Here is an 18,197-nt window from a genome sequence, read left to right as displayed (position 1 = left end):
CGTCGTTGCACTAGAAATTCATTCATCAACAATGAACCAAACGAAATGAACTCCGGCTCATATTGTGAATGTACGCCGAACAGAACATCAAAAGGGAGGGAGAGAAGAAAAGTGTCTTAAGATTCGAGAAGTCGGGCGTGCAATTTCCTCGGATTGTCTTTTTGTCGGTAATTTCCAATAGTAAAATATCGAAATATTGAATCCGGTGAAAGGTATTAGAGTGAAGTGAAGCTAGGGTAGGCAGTGTAAGGAGTTTGTGCGGAATTCGACGGAAAAAGAGTTAAAAGGTTGGCTCAGTGAAAATTTCACTTGCGACGGGCGTTTCGAGGGCTTAGCTGGTCGTTTGTGCACACGTTATCGGGTGAAAGGCGGGCGGGGGTGCGAGTGCAGCAAACACACCCCAAAGGACGAAGGACAGCAACGGGAACGAGAGCGGGGTCGTCACCCGTCACTCCTCGAAATTGAAATCTCCCTAAGGATCCCATAGTTGCGTTCGTAGACGCCTGCGCCCTGAGTGCGGGGCTCCCGGTCTGAAAATTGTCGTCGAGTTGTGCATTTTCAAGCGAAACAGCGACTCCTTTTTTGACGAGGGTGGATTCAATTCCGGAGTTTTTGTCGGAAGCCGTGAAAAGCGAGTGAAATGTCGTTTCTTGTGACCGTACTGTAAAGTCTTTGGAGTTTTTGAAGCAGCTTTGGGTTTTCCCTGGATTACGGTGCCACTCACGTCTGTTCCGGGTGCGGAAGGTATTAAAGTCGAAAAGTGTGAGACTCCTTGTGGATTTGGGGACACGGTCGCATCAAACGAGGCGTACGCGGTGACGGATTGCCTCCGGGGGCGATTCTGTGATTGTGCAAAGTGCGGCACTTGACGACGTCGTCGCGAATTGATGTCACGGACGGGTATGTAATGGCTTTTTTCGGCATAGGAGGTGATGCACTTCAACCAGTAATTAACAATGCCTTTGGTGGTTGGAGCGCCTAATTGGAATCGGCGCAAGATTTCACGCGGAAGCCGGTCCTGGACGAGCGGTATGTCTTTCCGGCCTGTACTTGTACAAAATATGAGCCTTGTTTCCCATATGCTGTGCGGTTCCGCCTGCAGCCTCCTGCCCTTGTCGCCGAGTATCGATTGGCTGCGGTACCTGCAGCAGAACTGATTAGCTTGCCTCCGAATGGGAAAGCTCTAATCATCTTTTGCGCAAACAATTGTTAGTGAATACCAAGGAAGGCATTGTCTTCCCCTGTGTTGATTTGTTTATAACTCGGGGCAGTGACTCCGCAGGTTGTGCATCAGCGGTCGCATCTTGCGAACAGCTCTTGAAGCTGCTCTGATTCTGTGGAAAACGAGTGGATAGCAAACATTCCGGAGAAAATACGGAAAATGTGTACCTGTGCAAATATGTTTAATCAATAAATGCTTGTCGTGGGTAGTTTATTGGGTATTTCCTGGTCTGAATTTCGAATTTCTGCATATCCGTGTGAGGCTTCTGACATGGTTGATATTTTATGTGAATGACTGTACAAAGAGATAAATAAAAAAAATATATATGAAAGAGTGGCGGACTTCGGGATTCACAAGTTCATTGATTTACTCAGAGACGTCGTAGCAGATGGAATTCAGGAGTAAACGGTTTTCAAGGGCGGGACCCTTAGGGAGGCAAATGATTATTAAGGTCTGCTCTTGATACATCTACACAGGTTTCTTTATGGAATTACATGAAATAACATTGTCTCAACCACCCGGTAATCGAGCAGAATAATTGTAGAAAAAGCCGGCAAGACTGCATTGGCAATTAGAGTCCCAAGAACAACAGGTTCTCCTTGAAATTTCCTTGCGGTCCAGGAATTCTACACGAACAGTCACATAACGAGTCTGGCGTCAATTATTCAGGAAATATTCCTTCCTTCATGCATGATTCAAATGTGCTTGTGATCCACTCGGGCTTGATCTTAACAGCCTTGACAGCCTTTTCCGGAATCCCGTCCAACCCCGAGACCAATATTTCCGCAGATTTACTGGAATTCCTTCTCAATAAACTCAGGAATCAAAAAGATATCCTGATGCATCATCGGGTGCCTTCTCCCTTCCTGTTGTAGAAAAGGGGTTGTAATTATTCCCAACAAAAACCGCCTACGTATCTTGTTCATTAGAATCCTGTCGGCAGGGCCCCACGGATTAATATTAGCATCGACGCAGCAACCCTCCTTTCTCCAAAGATTCCATATTATCCCTTTAATTCCGGATATTTCGGCTTACCTCTTGCCCTTCTGCAAAGTCTCCTTACTCGATATGATGATATCAACGTCGGAACTTCATGTTTCCACTAGCAATCCGGTTTTCTATTGCGAAGCCAACCCTGTTATATGCTGACACAGTTGACCCATCATTTCCATAGCTATTATTCCATTCGAACTATGATCTCCTTTTAAGGCCCCAAGGAATGTCTCTTCATCGAAATTCCAAGTAAAGCCGCCAATCGTTCCGCCTATTTCACTGGAAGTGCGCTTTCGGTTGTCGCTTCCTACTTTTCCAGTGTCGAGACAGATGGAATGATGATCACTTTGGATGTAGCTCTCACTCACTCCCAGACCATCCCTCCCACCTACTAGGTGTTCAGTTATGTCAGATCGAGAATCAAGTCTAAATTCCTACCTCGAAAGGTTGGTGCGCAACCAGTATACTAGTACGATGCCCAGCTTCGCAAAATTCTCGATGAGGATTTTGTCCCTGGTGATCGTCACCCTGTTCCCCTAACCCGGACCACGCAATTATTTTAGGCCTACAATCTGCAGCGTCTGACATTGAACTCTCTGTCGTGCTATTGTGAAACTGGGAGGAACGTAGGACCTGCAGATAAGGACGCCGTTGATTTTTGCGCTTTTCATATGGTCATATCGCGACTTTACCAGGCACATCCGTAATCCAGGTTGTACTGTTGTAATTTCAGCATTGTTCACAAATAACCGGAACATTCGATTCTCGAACGGTCTGTCAAAGCAAGTCCTGGGCAACGGTTAAGGTTGATTTTTATCAACCTTATTTCCCGGGCACTGTTCAGTTCCTTCGCTGCCATAGTACCGGTCATCCATATTTTTGGCACTAACCTATCTCCGCCAACACCTCTTTCACTTTGCCGCAAAAACTATCCACACATTTCCCGCCGTATATACTAAATTCTGACGTGCTTACACTATCACGAAAGTCCGTAAGTTTCAGATCTGCTGTTAACTTTCAGAGGATAACTGTGAAGGGCATATCCCCCTTCTAGGAAATAAGTATTATTTCCGTTTTTTTTTTCTCCTGTCCTTTTTCCTCCTTTATAGGTAGCCCTTATCAATTTTTCGAGCTGCAAGTGTTGATTTCTTCCACTATTGCAGGCGCTGGGGTCTCATGTTTCAACCTTATTTTCGCCACTCAGCTTACCTAAGTGAAGAGATGTTTCCTTTTTGCTTGCTTCCTGGAGCCACGAGGGCTCACTGAGAGCTTCCCTACTTCGTTTCCTCGCTTTCTCACTTGCTTTATGGAGGAGGTGTCGGCTACGTTTCTCACGTGACTTTACCTCTTGACAGTTCGGCATTTTTCTCTTCCCGCTCTTCAGGTGCTCTAATTTAGGACAAGTTTAAGCTCCTTATCAAGGCCTGGATGTTTTGGTGGATATTCTCGTTGATGAGCTTACACAGTTCAGTTATACTATCCCCAAGTGCTGGAACGGTTGGTTCAATTATTTCTATGCGGGAACTATTTGCATTCCTTTCCTAGCTAGGCGACGATTTTTGACTACCGAAGATCATCGCTACCTCTGGTGGTTACCTTCTAAGCTTTGAAGTTTTCTTAAAAAGATCCATTGCAGATATAATTTCCACTTCACTTCTGACTGGTGAGGTACTACGGTCACGATATCCATTACCGGAATATCGGAAGCTTGCGCTTCGGGTATAAAGGTTTTGTGTTCATCTTATGTAAGAAACTTCTACGTTCATTTTTCCAATACATATGTAGTACGTTTAGTATGTGTAGTTTTATGTTTACACAAAATTAATAAAAGGCATCGCCATGTAGTTAAACCGGGAGATGGGACTACATAAATATGTTGCGCCTCCATAACAATTGAGATAGAAAGACCTATCAGAAAATTTCGTCCGAATCGTGTGAACATCTAGCGCCATATTGGTTAATGATTGGCTTCTCATGGTCATTCTGGTGATACACTCGATCTAAGGCATTTGATTTTGACAATGAAAAGTTTAAAATAATGAAATGCCACAGACCCGCCTTGTAAAGAGGCAAGCTAACACAAGTCAGCAGGTGCTTCTTTGATGTTTGTCTTTATGGTCAAAATCCGCCAATCTTTTGTAATATTTCAGGTTGTTGAATAGTGTTCCCTTTATCGTTGACAGTAAACCAGTTGGATATTCATAGTTCATTTCCTTTCTAACATTTGTTCTCAATGTAGATGACACGCAGCTTTGCAATAAGATATGCTTAAATAAAGCAGACAGATTATACAAAAATTATGAGTAGCATCCATTTCATATAAATTAAAATAAAAAACTAACATTTTGGGGTCCCACAAATAAAATCCCCTTTTCGCTATCTAGTGTATCCAATCCAAGAAGACCGCATACAGGAGGAGCAAATCGAGTTTTTAGGCAGCGAGGAATGTCATTGCATATACGCGAGTTAGGTACGAGGTAGCTAACTGGTGCGTATATCAATGACGCCTAGAGGGTTTGCTTACATCCCATGTATCACACGTGTAACAGCCTCTCGATCTTGTTATCCCAGGTTCGAATTTCGCTTGATAGACATTTTTTTGATGCGGAATTTTGGGGAGTAATTCCCGTTTAAAATCACTTTGAGGAGCTGCAAAAACTCAGAAAATCAATAAAATAACAATAAAAGCATTAAGAATGGAGACTAGTCTACTATAGGAACTTCCAATGTCAATAGGTATAAGAGGTTTGGGAGAATTCCAGAAATAAACTCCAGAAAATACTATGTGGAACTGGAAAGCGAAAGAGAAAAGTCAAGACTGTTGAGCTCTTTATTTCGAGATGAGCCGGCTAAGCTCTATTAGAAAACGGGATCATACCATCACAAATTTCAAAATTGAATTAGTGTATTATCCGATGGGATAGGTAATGGAACTGCTGGGAGAGAATTTGCAATTTTTGCATTCTTGATAAAGCCAAACTGCTATACTATCCTTTGATAATTTCGTAGTCTCATGGAAAGTACCCAACTCGAAATGCTGAAGGCCGGTATAGTGTACCTGAATTTGGAAATATTTTTCTTAGGTTAGGTGCCTACGTTCTTGCAAAAGTCATTATTGTTGTGTTTTTAGTTGTCCCACGATGTCCTGGAAAGTTACAGAAGAGAGGGCAACTTCCTTGGTCTGGCTTACGGTGACCATACGTGAAGACGTAAAATGACTAGGCTTTCGGCATATACATGCCAGCTGTCGCTCGGTCGTATCAGCAATTTGATTTTTATAGCTGAGATTGCTAAAACCAAGGCGGTCTTTCTAGTCAAGTCAGAAAGGTGTGACTATTCAAACGTCAGAAGCAGACAAATAATTTAGAGGGAGTTACGGTCGTACCCACAAGTTGTTGTTGTTTTTGTGTTTTTAGTTGTCCCACGATGTCTCGGTAAGTTATATTAGAAATAGCTAAATTCCCTGGTCCGGCTTGCGATGGCCATACCTGAAGACGAAAGATGGCTCTATGTATGCCAGCTGTCACTCGGTCGTATAGGCAATTTGCCCTTTATAGCTGCACTTACAAGTGAAAACTAACATTGTTATAAGCGTGCAAAGTCCTGCCATCTATCATTCCTTGCTTCTCAAATTTGAGACCTAACTATGAAAGGCGTCTACGTGGTTAGGGTGCCTATGGTGCCGAAGACTTGTGATTACTCGCCGTTCCGAAAACTTTCTGATGTTGCTAGAAAGCGCGGTGTTAAATCAACTTTTGTTAAGGGTGCCGTATTATCATAGACTCTGTACTGTACTTATACTCCCCAAAGGAGTAAGCAGGCAATATACAAATCTTCTTTCGCATCTTATGCGAGCAGATCAATAGGGACGACGCTGTTAAGACCTGGCACTGGGGCTTCAGGGACTGCGATATGCTGAGGCTACTCGTAAGTGCAGATGACCGCTTTCCAGAGAGAAGAATTCTTTGAACTTAGTCTATATTCCGCTGCCATAAATCAATCCCAAATCGTATTTGTCATAGGAAGCTTTGGTCGTTTTGCATAGGACGGGGGTCATCAGCTTGCTTAGCATGAAGGCATTTTCGATGCCTTATTTGCGGCAATTCTGAAAGCCCAGAAATTTAGTTTGGGATCAAATATTATGCGTGTCTTGTATTTGCATCTCAATTCAACAAGCGGTGTTTATCGTTTCGATGAAGATATAAATATAATTATAAGTTTAAACTTGTGGTCCTCCTTCGTATTGCGCATTCGACGCAGATACTACAGCTCTACTATCATTGACATATCCCCTAGATGGGTCTTTTCTGGCATTTCTATGCATAGGATCTGGTCATACCATTTATTCCAGAATATACCTCTAGTGTGCCCCAGACTTTATTTCTTTTCTTCGTAAACCATCGTTTACCTCAAATATAAGCTCACGATCGTTCAAATAAATCTGCAGGATCTTTAGCAAATATCCTGGGACTTCAATTGCTAACTATAATATATTATATCAACTCACCTGATGCTATTAAAGGCGTTGCGTCTGTTGAACATTGCAAGTAGGACTACTCGCTTTGAGGGTAGTCTCGACGGAGCTTGTTCTACATTAGCTATTACATCTTCGATTGCTCTGAGTCGATTTTCCCGGTCTGGAACCGTGTTGCATCTCAGAGCAAATAGATTTTAGTATAAATAACCTTTTAATAATTAGGTAAATACTTTCGCTGAAAAGTTATTTTCATTGGAACATAATAAATAAAAAAAAGCAAAATAATTCTTCCGGAATTCCTTATCAAATTATATGGTATTAGCTATTTTTTGCCGGCTAAGACTTAATTTCCGTCAGTCTGTGACACGCTAGCTACTTAGAAACAATTGAACTGAATTGTCATGAAATTGAGTGAAAGTTTAAGAATTGTGAAATATGATGCATGCAATGTGTAAACGAGGTTTAAACTATTTTTTTTCTAATTATTATGTGAGATACTACATCGTGAAGCGTGTGTGGTCGTCTTTAACGCGAATGATAATAATAATAATAATCGTTGGCGCAACAATCCATATTGGATCAGGGCCTTGAAGTGTGTTAGAGCACTTCATTCAAGACCGTAACGGTACACTACAGTAGACTGTAGGAGGCAATGTGGTCAGCATTGCGCTCGCCCGAGATTATTACCCTGATTTGACTCAGGTACTCATTCACAGCTGAGTGGACTGGCATCCGACGTCAAGTCACGATACAAATCCCACTGCCACCAGCGAGATTTGAACCGCGGCCTTCCGTTTGACAACCCAGTGCTCTAACCACTGAGCTATCCGGACACACAACGCGAATGATGGCGTCTTAATTCGCGGCGGTCATAAGTGCGTCACACGCTGCGCGCTAGTGATATTTTAGCCCATTCCCTAAGAATAGTTTACTTGAAGTGATCCACCCATCGATATTTTATAATGCCAACCACGTTATTTCCAATATGTGTAAGATAAACAAATCCAAAAGATTTGTTTCCAAAAAATCCGGTAGCCATTATGTCAAAGAATTAAAGGGTGGAACATTGTTTCGCAGTCGCTTTTAATTGTCGCACGCTTATAGATGGTACTGAGTCTCGTTGATGTGGGATACAGCGCGTCTAATGTACCTACATGTCATCGCTGTCGGTTCTCAGCAGAGGGCTTCGGCTTTCCTCACGATTTTCTGAGAAGCTTGTACTTCGATGTCGGATACCAGTCGACTCACCTGTGAATGAGCACCTAAGTCATCCTTGTGTACCATTCCGGTCTGAAATGAATTGCTTAAACAAGCTTTAAGGCGCAGAATTAGTTGGATTGTTTTGGCAACGACTATTATTGCACTCCAAAAATACGAATTGAGAGAGGACATCGACTGTTATGGTAGACTAAACCAACACCATGACTCCTGCTTTCATATAAACTTTCCGCTAATAAAACCCGATCATTTGTTCGTCGACATGTTGCTCGATACCAAATACGGTCTCACCAGAGAAGACGATATTTGACAACTTTTGGAACTGCAAACGAAACCACATCTAAGCTCTTTCCATTCAAACTTTTTTATTAAGGTATGAGATCACGCACATTTTGGAACTTCAAGGGCTTGGGTCTAAGCTAGCTTTCCAAGATACGTACCAGACTTCGTGCTGATATGTTCACTTTGGCAGCTGCCAGTATCGTTGTAACGTGAATGGGGCGCGACCAAATGATTTATTCACATCGAGGTAGGAGGACAATAGCCGCTTGTAGTTTTCCAACAAAATATAGTGCAATATAGAATAATAGAATGGGCTGTCATTGATATAATTTCGAGTGCTCTGGGACTATTGGTTTGATCTATGCAGTGGTGTGATATAGTTTATATTTGAACAAAGTTTTGTTAAAATTAATTAGGACTAAAGACCTCAATTAACATTGGAAAAATTCATGACTGGAGTGAATTTAGACCTCAGAATAGCTTTAACCTAAATATTCTTTTAGTTTAGTTAGTTAAAGGAATGATGATTTAAAACCTTCAATTAAGTTCACATCACAAAATTTAACAGCAGCTTAGAACATAATCTTCTCATGAAGACCTCAAGCTGTTGGTGCAGACGCACTTCCCCGTCAACGAGGAGTACTGTGAGTCAGAGCCTTACTTGGAGGATATGAAACCGCGCAGCGGTGCGAGACTATCATATCAGTAATTACCGAGGATGAGATTGGCTGGGCTATAAATAGCTTCCCCACAAATAAATTTCCGGGTCCAGATGATAGAAGCTGCCAGAAAAGGTTGTACCGTGGCTTGGCGGGATTGACCGGAGCTGTATCTCTTTCGGATGCGTACCACAGTCTTGGAGACGCACATAAGAGGTTTTTATACCGAACGTGGGTAGGTTCGGCCATGAGTCCGCGAATGACTTTCGAGCAATCAACCTCACCTCTTTCGTGTTGAAGACCCTGTTCATCCTGGACATCCAACGCCGTGCAAGTACCGGCACGCTCCCGCATTAAGGTCAACGGTATCAAAGGCTATCATGTACCTCCTGGCGTGAATTAAAGCATTTAGAAACGAAGTTGGTAAAGACCATAAGGTTTGAAGCCATAGATCTACGTTTCACAGGTCGCAGGATTATTGTGGGGAGTTGGCATTGGAAAACTAATAGAAGAAGGGAGAGATTGAATGGGATTACGAGAATTGCGTGTGTGACACCAAAAGGGTTTTAAGCTACCCCGGGCAAGGGCGGTTTCGACACTTAATAACACCTTTTATGGGCTTTTTGATCATTGACTTCACAGAAGAGCGCATGGCCTTAAACGAGGTCAGCGTCATTCTTATAAGCACGAAACTTCTTCCGCAGTGCATGTTTCAGGCGAATGTTATTAAGAATCTCCGTTGTGAACCAAGCTGGATACGAACGTAGGCAAGCAGGGGAAAAGGGGACATAATTGGAGAGGAAATGGGACAGGATGTTGTAAAAGGTGTTTAGGCTTGATCAGTTGAAAGATGCTAAAGCTGAGTTTAGACTGTCAAAGTTGGATTTGCGCACAGATCAAAGATAGACTGTGGAGTCGATGCGAGAGTTTTCTCGAATACATACAGTGTATTCCAGTGGTACGGTCTCCCAGGATTCGCTAGTATATTCCCAGTGGAATTACTGGCGGTACTGGAGTCTCTCTAAGGTAAAATTTTACAACTTTTTGAATAATTCGTTTAGCTTGACTGAAAATTCATTGTCAGCTCAACTTTTAAAACTTCAATTCTTTTTCACATTTCATTTCCAAGCCTACTCCGCCGAAATAAATTTCGAATATTGTTAATCCTGCTACGCCACATCACTCCGCCCCCAGATGAAACCTAGGGGTTTCAGTCACTGAACCCAGAACTACGTTCGCCATCATTTTGCGAAGCGATCGCGACGTTGATTTGGTGCGCACACAGGCTTCAGCCTGGATAAGGAGACAGCCTTTTTGTGACCTCCGATATCGAGCTGGAAGAAATGCTCTCCCCCCTTGAGAATACGGTGCGGGCCTTCGAATGGAGGCTGCAGCGGCTTCCGGACATCATCCGTCCTGATCAGAACGTGCGTGCACGTGTCCAGCTTCTTGGGAGCGCAGGCAGGTACGGATATGTCTCGGGTGGGAGGTGTAATTTTAAGGCGGTGGAAATTGTCTTTCAGCAGGCGCAGCAATCCCGAGTCTATGAGACCAGATCTCTTGTCGAAGACCGGATCACTTGGGAGCCTTGGGTTCTCCCCTTATACCAGCTCCGTGGGGCTGGCAACAAATTCCTCTCGGCAAATTGTTCGGAGGCCAAGTAGGATGAGAGGCAAGACCTGAGTCCAGGACGGATCGTCGAGGGCCATAATGGCGGCTTTCAGCGTCCGGTGTCAATGCTGTAGCATCCCATTGGATTGCGGGTGGTATGCCATAGTTCGCTGGCGTTTGAATCCCAGGAGTTTGCTTGACTCCGAGAAAAGGGTGGACTCAAATTGCATTCCCTGGTCAGTGATGACCACTGCAGGGACACCAAAGCGAGGGATCCACTCTCGACAGAGAGCTTCGGGAGAAGATTGCGCCGTAATGTCCTTCAGTGGTATTACCTTAGGCCACCGCGTAAACATGTCGATGATTGTGAGGCAATACCTGAAACCATGCGAGTCTCTCAAAGGGCCTACGATGTCCAGGTGTAAGGTGTGGAACCGCTTGGTAGTGGGGGGAAATGAGCCCACTTCTTTTCTTACATGCCTGGTAATCCTACACTTCTGGCATGTGATACACTCTCTGGCCCAGGAGTTGATGTTCTTATTCATGAAGGGTCAGAAGTATTTCTCGGTGACTAACCGATTTGTCGTCCTGATGCCTAGTTGCGCTACGTCGTGAACAGGGTGGAATATTTCCTTGTGAAAGGTGGCCGGAATGTATGCCCGGGGTCCCTTTTCGGAGTAATCGCATCAAAGAGGGAGGTTCAAGCCAAAGATGGACAACTCCCGAAATTTGTATTTGGGGTTGGATTTGAGGCTCTGAAATACTGCGTCATCCTCCTGCGCCTTGGCGATAGCCACTTTTTCACATTTCATTTCCAAGCCTACTCCGCCACGGAGGACACCAGTGGTGGCATCTGACAGTGGAATTAACAACATTCGAAATAAATTTCGAATGTTGTTAACCCTGCTGCGCCACACTGTCACTGTGCTAAGTCAAGGAGGATTTGGTCCGCTTATAACAGAACCCGATCGCGAGAGCTCTTGTGTCAGATACGTACAAATGCATACAAGATTACGACGGTCTGCACGGGGCACTGGGCTAATAGGGCCATGCCGCCAGAATCGGCATACTCTACAATTCGCATTGCCGAAGCTGCGGAGAAGGAGGGGGACACTGAGGCGATTGCTCAACTCGAGTTAGAGCCAGGCTACGGACACTGCGTAAACCATTCTTTGAGGAGAGATCCCTAGTTGCAGGGTGGGAGAGCTGCATTCCTTCGTGAATGCTGCGGGCTGACTCTGAAGATCTGAACCGGCTGGAGTTTGCCGCCTTAGGAGTTTTTGGCATCAAGCCGGCGCACCACAGTGCTATTTGGGCACCTCAGAGTGGCCGCTGATACTTACCTACTTGGAAAATAATATAGACCGCAATAAATTACTGTAATAACTCTGATGCAAATCCTACTAGTAATAGTATTGGGTTGGGCAAAAAGAAATGTCGTATTTTGTCAACAGATGGCGCCACTTAAACATATCTTGTGTTGTACTTATCGTATCGGGTCACACTATACGGCAATTTGAAGACGACAATCTCTGCTACAAGTGTCTCTTTGACAGTGTTGTGATCGTACGTTTCAGTCTCAAGTTATAGCGCGTCAAAGATGGAGTCCACCAAGCAAGAAATTCGTCATATTTTACATTTTTACTACCTGAAAGGTAAAAATGCAAGAAAGGCGGCCAAAAAAATTTGTGAAGTTTATGGGTCCGATACTGTAACGATTCGCACAGCACAGCGTTGGTTCGATCGATTTCGTTCTGGTGTAGTGGATGTCGAAGATACACCTCGTACTGGTAGGCCAATCGTCATAGAAACCGATAAAATCGTCGAAATCATCCAAGTAGACCGGCATGTGAGCATTCGCTCGATTGACCAGGAACTGGGTATAGACCATAAAATCGAAGATTGGATCCAAAAAAAGTGGATGTTTGGGTGCCATACGAGTTGACGCAAAAAAATCTCTTGGATCGAATCAACGCCTGCGATGCACTGCTGAAACGGAACGAATTCGACTCATTTTTGAAGCGAGAAAGATCGTGGTCGAAGCGCAGCGAGCCGGCCCGAACCATCCCCAAGCCCGGATTGATGGCCAAAAAGGTGTTGCTGGGTGTTTGGTGGGATTGGAAGGGAATCATCCACTATGAGCTGCTCAACTATAGCCAGACGCTCAATTCGGTCCTCTACTGTGAGCAACTCGACCGTTTAAAGCAGGCGATTGACCAGAAGCGGCCAGAATTGGTCAATAGGAATAGTGTTGTGTTCTCCCAGGACAACGCTCGACCTCGCACATTTTTGATGACCCGCCAGAAGCTACGGGAGCTCGGATGGGTTGTCCTATCGCACCCACCGTATGGTCCGGACCTGGCAGCAAGTGATTACCAGCTCTTCCGGTCTATGCAAAACCCTCTTGATGCTACTGAGTTGGTCTCAAAAGAGGCTTGCGAAAACTGGCTGTCTGAATTTTTTGCAAATAAGGAGGGGGGTTTTATAAGAGGGGATAAAGAAGTTGCCTTCTAAATGGCAACAAGTTTGCGAACAAAACGGCTCATATTTGACTTAAATCAGATAATTCTAAGTATGTTAAATAAAGTGTCAAATTTCGATCACAAATACGACATTTTTTTCCCCAACCCTATATTTGGCCCGACTCTGATTCGACTAGTAAGAAGGTAGCACTGGGAATTCCTCATATAAATCACAAAACTTTTCATTCCTTCTTAGATACCGTTTCTAACGTAAAATTTGTAGTATCTACAAGAGTGAAATATCTATTGTGATTTTGAACAATTCTTCGGTTAATGATATCTCATTTTGTAATATTTTCCTGAAACACTTACTAGACTATGACCATTAGTTTTCTTGAATTGCAAAGTTCAGTTGCGGAAATTATTACCCTCTTCACGCGATACCGTAACATTCGCTTACTGAAATGAGTGTTATTATGACTCATTAGCATTTTTCATTCACTTTTCAGTTGTGATTTTTTCTTTTCTTTTCATTGGCTTCGTTGTTTTTCTAGCTTTGCTGAAAGTCAGTCTAAATATATGCGGTGAACCACAACACGAAGCACTTTCATCTGAACCTTCACTTGATCTCAATTTATGTTCAATATTTGCCATTTGGCAATCTACACTTAGAAATTGATTTTTTTGCGTAAAAGGTTAACCTACTAAGGTTTGAGTGTGTGGATATGAAGATTTATACATACAGAACCCATTTGACCATGAATATTTCATACCATGCCGAGGGAACATTGCTAGCACCAGGCGTTCACACCGTCTTGGAGGCAGCGATGTGAAACCTCAATGTTGGATTGAGTCATGCCACTATGTACCAGCAACAACTGCTCGTGAGATATATGATTCGGTAGGCATAAATGACAACATTCATCCTAAATTACCTCCGCGCTAACGAACGCAAGAAAATCTCAGCGAGCCACTAATGGCAAGCGACTTCTATTTTCCAATGGCGCACCATTGACAATAGTATCTGAGGGATTTTATCTGAAATAGGATCATTCGTGGGAGTATAAATTGAATGCAAACTCTAATTGAGTGTTTTGAAATTTTTTACGGTGAGATGTTAACAGTTTGCGCTTTAGTGAACAACCTTGGTTGGTATGTATCATGGGGATACAGTGGCGTTTGCTCAATTACTGTGAATGTTGGTCAGTAGAGTTCTGATTATGATTTGGCATCTAATTGTATGTCGAGGTTTTTGGTCATACAAGCACAGATCCTATAGGTCTTTGGCAGTGTTCCCAAGAAATCATTGAATTGGACACAGTCGTTCATTTCACGAGTGATCTGTTTTCCCCGAATTATTATCGATTAATTCATGTCATCATTCATCGCGCATCTTCCACATAATTACATCGTAATATCGCTCGCCACCAACCAGAAAATTCATTCCATAGTTCCGCTAGCTAAATTAAAAATTCCAATTTAAACGAATAATATGTAAATTAAATATGCGGTCACTTTGTGTTTTTACTCAACTTAGTCAACAATAACTAATGCAATTTTCAGAGAAAGTCTTGCAGAGTCTTATCGCAGATTGAGTGGTATGCGATTATCGTCATAAGTAGAGTATCAATTTGATTTCTAGGTCAATTGTTATAAGAGTGGTTGCTCTCATAAACTGGTAGGCAGCGGCCCAGCAAACCAGTATGTGCGTGCACGCTCAATGACCGATAACATATGTCATACATGCTCTATTTCGAATGCTTACATAGTTGAAATTATTTCATTTCCTATACTCATCACACTTAGCCTTAAGTGTCTTTCAAGACAGAGTGATCACTTCTCAGACAGTGTGTAAAGAAAAAAACATCAGGTTTAGCGCATTACCGACATTTCGGAGGGTATTGACTGTTTGGAAATGGCGGGGATACTTGGAAATACTTTTTAAAAAGCGTTATTCTGCTTTTATGGAATCTAGTGAATTGTATTTTTCTAATTTAGAAGTCATTACCTATATACTAAAATTAAAAAAGAATCGCACTAAATATGGGCATCACTGGTTGCCTGTGAGATTCGAATACCTTATTTAAGTCGCACGTTCCAGCCCCAAAAATGGCTTAAGTTTACTACTATTGTAGGTTACTTCGCGGTCATGTAGTATTACGCATGCAAAAAGGAAACAGAAATTGTATAAGAGGAAGTCAATAAGCCTCAGAGTAGTAATCATGTAGTGGGTGTATCTTTATTATTTTAGCCAGATTAGATATATGAGTTCTGACTGTTTTGCGAAGCTTCGATTGAAATCATCATCCGGTGTTACATATCAATTAATCATTTAAGGGGTTATTCTAGTCTTAACAATTTTTTCCGTTTTTAAAGTTTTGTGCAAAACACCCGCAATCGTAGCTAACAGTTGAATTGTCACCACTCCTTTATATGTGACCTATCCATTGCCACTTCCGCTTTCTGATCACATAGCCCACGCCACCAAGTTTTTTGTTCAAAATAGTACCAGGTCAGTGACTGATCGCTGACAAGTAGGTTTGAAGCTTTCAAGTAACAGTGAAGGTCGCTTTTCATGTACTCCTTCCATATAGCAATCAAAAAAGAACGTTAGCACAGAACAGTCTCACCTTGATCTTGCTGTAGAGATAGCTGTATTTACATATTTGCATCAAGGTCATGAAGGTGGATCTAACGCTGTTAATATGTCGAGAGATATCCAGTTCGTTGCCACCGTTGTCAGAACGACGCCCCCAGATATACAAATTAATCGACGCCTTCAATTATCTGTCCATTAATGCAGATAGGTAGAGTGCGATGACTTATCAGAATGAGTACCTTGGTTTTGTTAGTGTTTATCTTCAATCCAAATCCACTTGCCTCTCTTTCCAAATCCAGAGCTATTTAATCAAAGTCCTTCGACCTGGTGTAAACAAACAGATGTCATCATTCAAGGTGTTTGAGGAAAGATATCATAGTCCATTGAGCTTCTTCACATCCCCCCGACAAGGCAACATAAAGAACGTCACCGATTGCAAAAAGAAATAATATCGGTGACAAGATGCAACCCCGGCGGACTCCGCTTTGGACCTTAAATTCCTTTGAAATTTTACCTTGATGCAGCACTTGATATATTGCCCCATCGTATGTCGCTCTTATAATAACTATTAGCTTTTTCGGAATGTCCCTCTTGTGAAGAGCATGTCAAATGCATTCCCTGTTCACAATATCGAAAGTTTTCTCGAAATCGGTGAAGAGCAGATGTAGCGAAGATCTAAGCTACGCGCACTGTTCCAGAATGATCCGTAGGGTGTTTATGTGATCTATGCAGGAGGATTCGGAGCGAAAACTAGCTTTCAAGATGTTCTTTGATGCGCTCCAGGATTATTTTAGCTATTATATTTGCAACGACAGGGAGCACGCAGATATTCCTCCAATTGTCCCACTCAAAACGAGTGCCCTTCTTTGGAATCTTAACGATCACCCCCTTCTTCCACTCCCTGGGGAAGGTTTCGAATTCCCAGTATATCCATACGAATGGAAGTAGCAGATCTGCAGTAACTGTAGGTGTAGCAATAAAAAACTTTGCGGAGAAATCGTCGGGGGTTTACCTCGTTTGAGTGCATTGATGGCCGAAATGATTTCTGTTTTGCTTGAAGAAACAGTCCGTATCCGCATGTTAAGATGAATGACTCCACTGGATGTTCCTTCTACCTTTGTGTGAATTGTCGCGGATGAAGGGTCGATAGTCAAAGTCCTTCACAGGAACATCGAAGGATTTGCTACCAGATGCATTTTTTTCGTGTTGCGGTATACACTTCTGAAATCATTGCGTTCTACATCATCTTCCTTTCCCTGACCAGCGCAATAACATATTCCTTTTTGTCAGGACGCATACTAAATTGAATTTCCGGGGATTTCGCAAGGCGCTGAGTGTACGAGCGCGTCATTCCTGCCATCACTCGCAACGGTCAATAAAGTCTTCAACTCTTTCCGTTTATTGATCCGCTTCCACAATTTCACTATCAGCCAGGTCTTCTGACGCCCGTTCGGTACGTGGCCGAACGACCTGCATAGCACCTGAGAAAAGAGCATTTGATGGCAGCTCAATGGAAGCTCAATCTATATTCTCAGGCAGGTTACTCAGTGTATCTGGTTTTGTTCCCTCGATTTCATATAGTTTAGTTTTAAGGAAAAACCACTAGCTCTTCTACTATAGCGATTTGCTCCATTCTTCACTACAACCCCTACTTCAATAGTAATTGTAGTAGAAGAACTATTTTGATCAACAACTGGATCCTATAAGCTGATGATGTTGACTAATGAGGCCAAATGGCAGTACTTTGGAAAAGGGAATAATAATATTCAGCTGTTAAGGGAATTAGATTCGTCCACTCAAAAATATCCTTTGGTAAATCATATAAATATCAATAGTGAAACTTATCGCAGTACATCATATTCTCAGGTCTCGAGGGAACGGTTAACACCCTCAGGGCGAACACAATATTCTCCATATTACTATCTTGACAGAAGTGTCCTGAGGAGAATAGCATGCCTCACTCAAGCTCTTTAGAAGGACGAGAACTTTAAGTGGCGTTAAATAATGACGACTTATGTGAATTCTTTTAGCTCGACAGGATATTGAAGCGAGGTAAAACGATGACACGATCGGCTGAAGGGAAATGGATTCCATTTATTCTCCTGGAAGACATTGACAATGAAAATGACACAGTCTCATTAGCACATACATATGCACGGAGCTACAGAAAACAAATTAGACCAATTTATCACATGTGCATAACAAGTCACATTGAGAATTATTGAGAAAACTAAGTATGTACATAAAAAACAATATCCGAAATAGTAGCCCGTCAAAAACGAAAGGGGAATTTGGAGTTCAACCTCAACTACCTCAGTAGCATTATCATCAGAAGATGATAGGATAGCGTTTGGTAGACTTCAACAGTATAGAGATTCTTTCAACTAACAAGAAATATCAAGCACCGAGAGTTAAGGATTGGAAATGATGTGATACATTTTTAAAAGAACATACCATCAAGGACTGGTCGCGGAATATTTGCATGTGGCTTGCTGAACGGAAGAAAGATATGACTCACAGAGGGACTATTCTTCATAATCTACAACTTTTGGTAAAAAATTGGCAGCGTGGTATTTCCCAAACAAATTATGCTTTATCATGATTTTATTAATTCACATGTGAATGATTATGAATATCCTCCCTTTTGTTAAAAGTTGGTAAAAATTCATATCAA

At 42.5% G+C, this 18,197-nt stretch overlaps 1 protein-coding gene across 3 annotated transcripts in view; it reads left to right on the top strand.

Annotated features, from left to right (window-relative positions):
- The window catches only part of LOC119661611 (cytoplasmic protein NCK1), a 67,765-nt gene continuing 49,568 nt past the window's right edge, over nt 1-18,197 (top strand). For 2 of the 3 annotated variants that reach the window (XM_038071028.1, XM_038071026.1), the window contains exon 1: nt 1-287. The gene's annotated coding sequence lies outside the window, so the exon portion shown is untranslated. The other variant, XM_038071027.1, reaches the window with a different exon arrangement.

The sequence above is a fragment of the Hermetia illucens genome, chromosome 1 (assembly GCF_905115235.1).
Source record: "Hermetia illucens chromosome 1, iHerIll2.2.curated.20191125, whole genome shotgun sequence".
Taxonomy (NCBI): Eukaryota; Metazoa; Arthropoda; class Insecta; order Diptera; family Stratiomyidae; genus Hermetia; species Hermetia illucens.
This window is presented reverse-complemented; position numbering and strand designations above follow the sequence as displayed.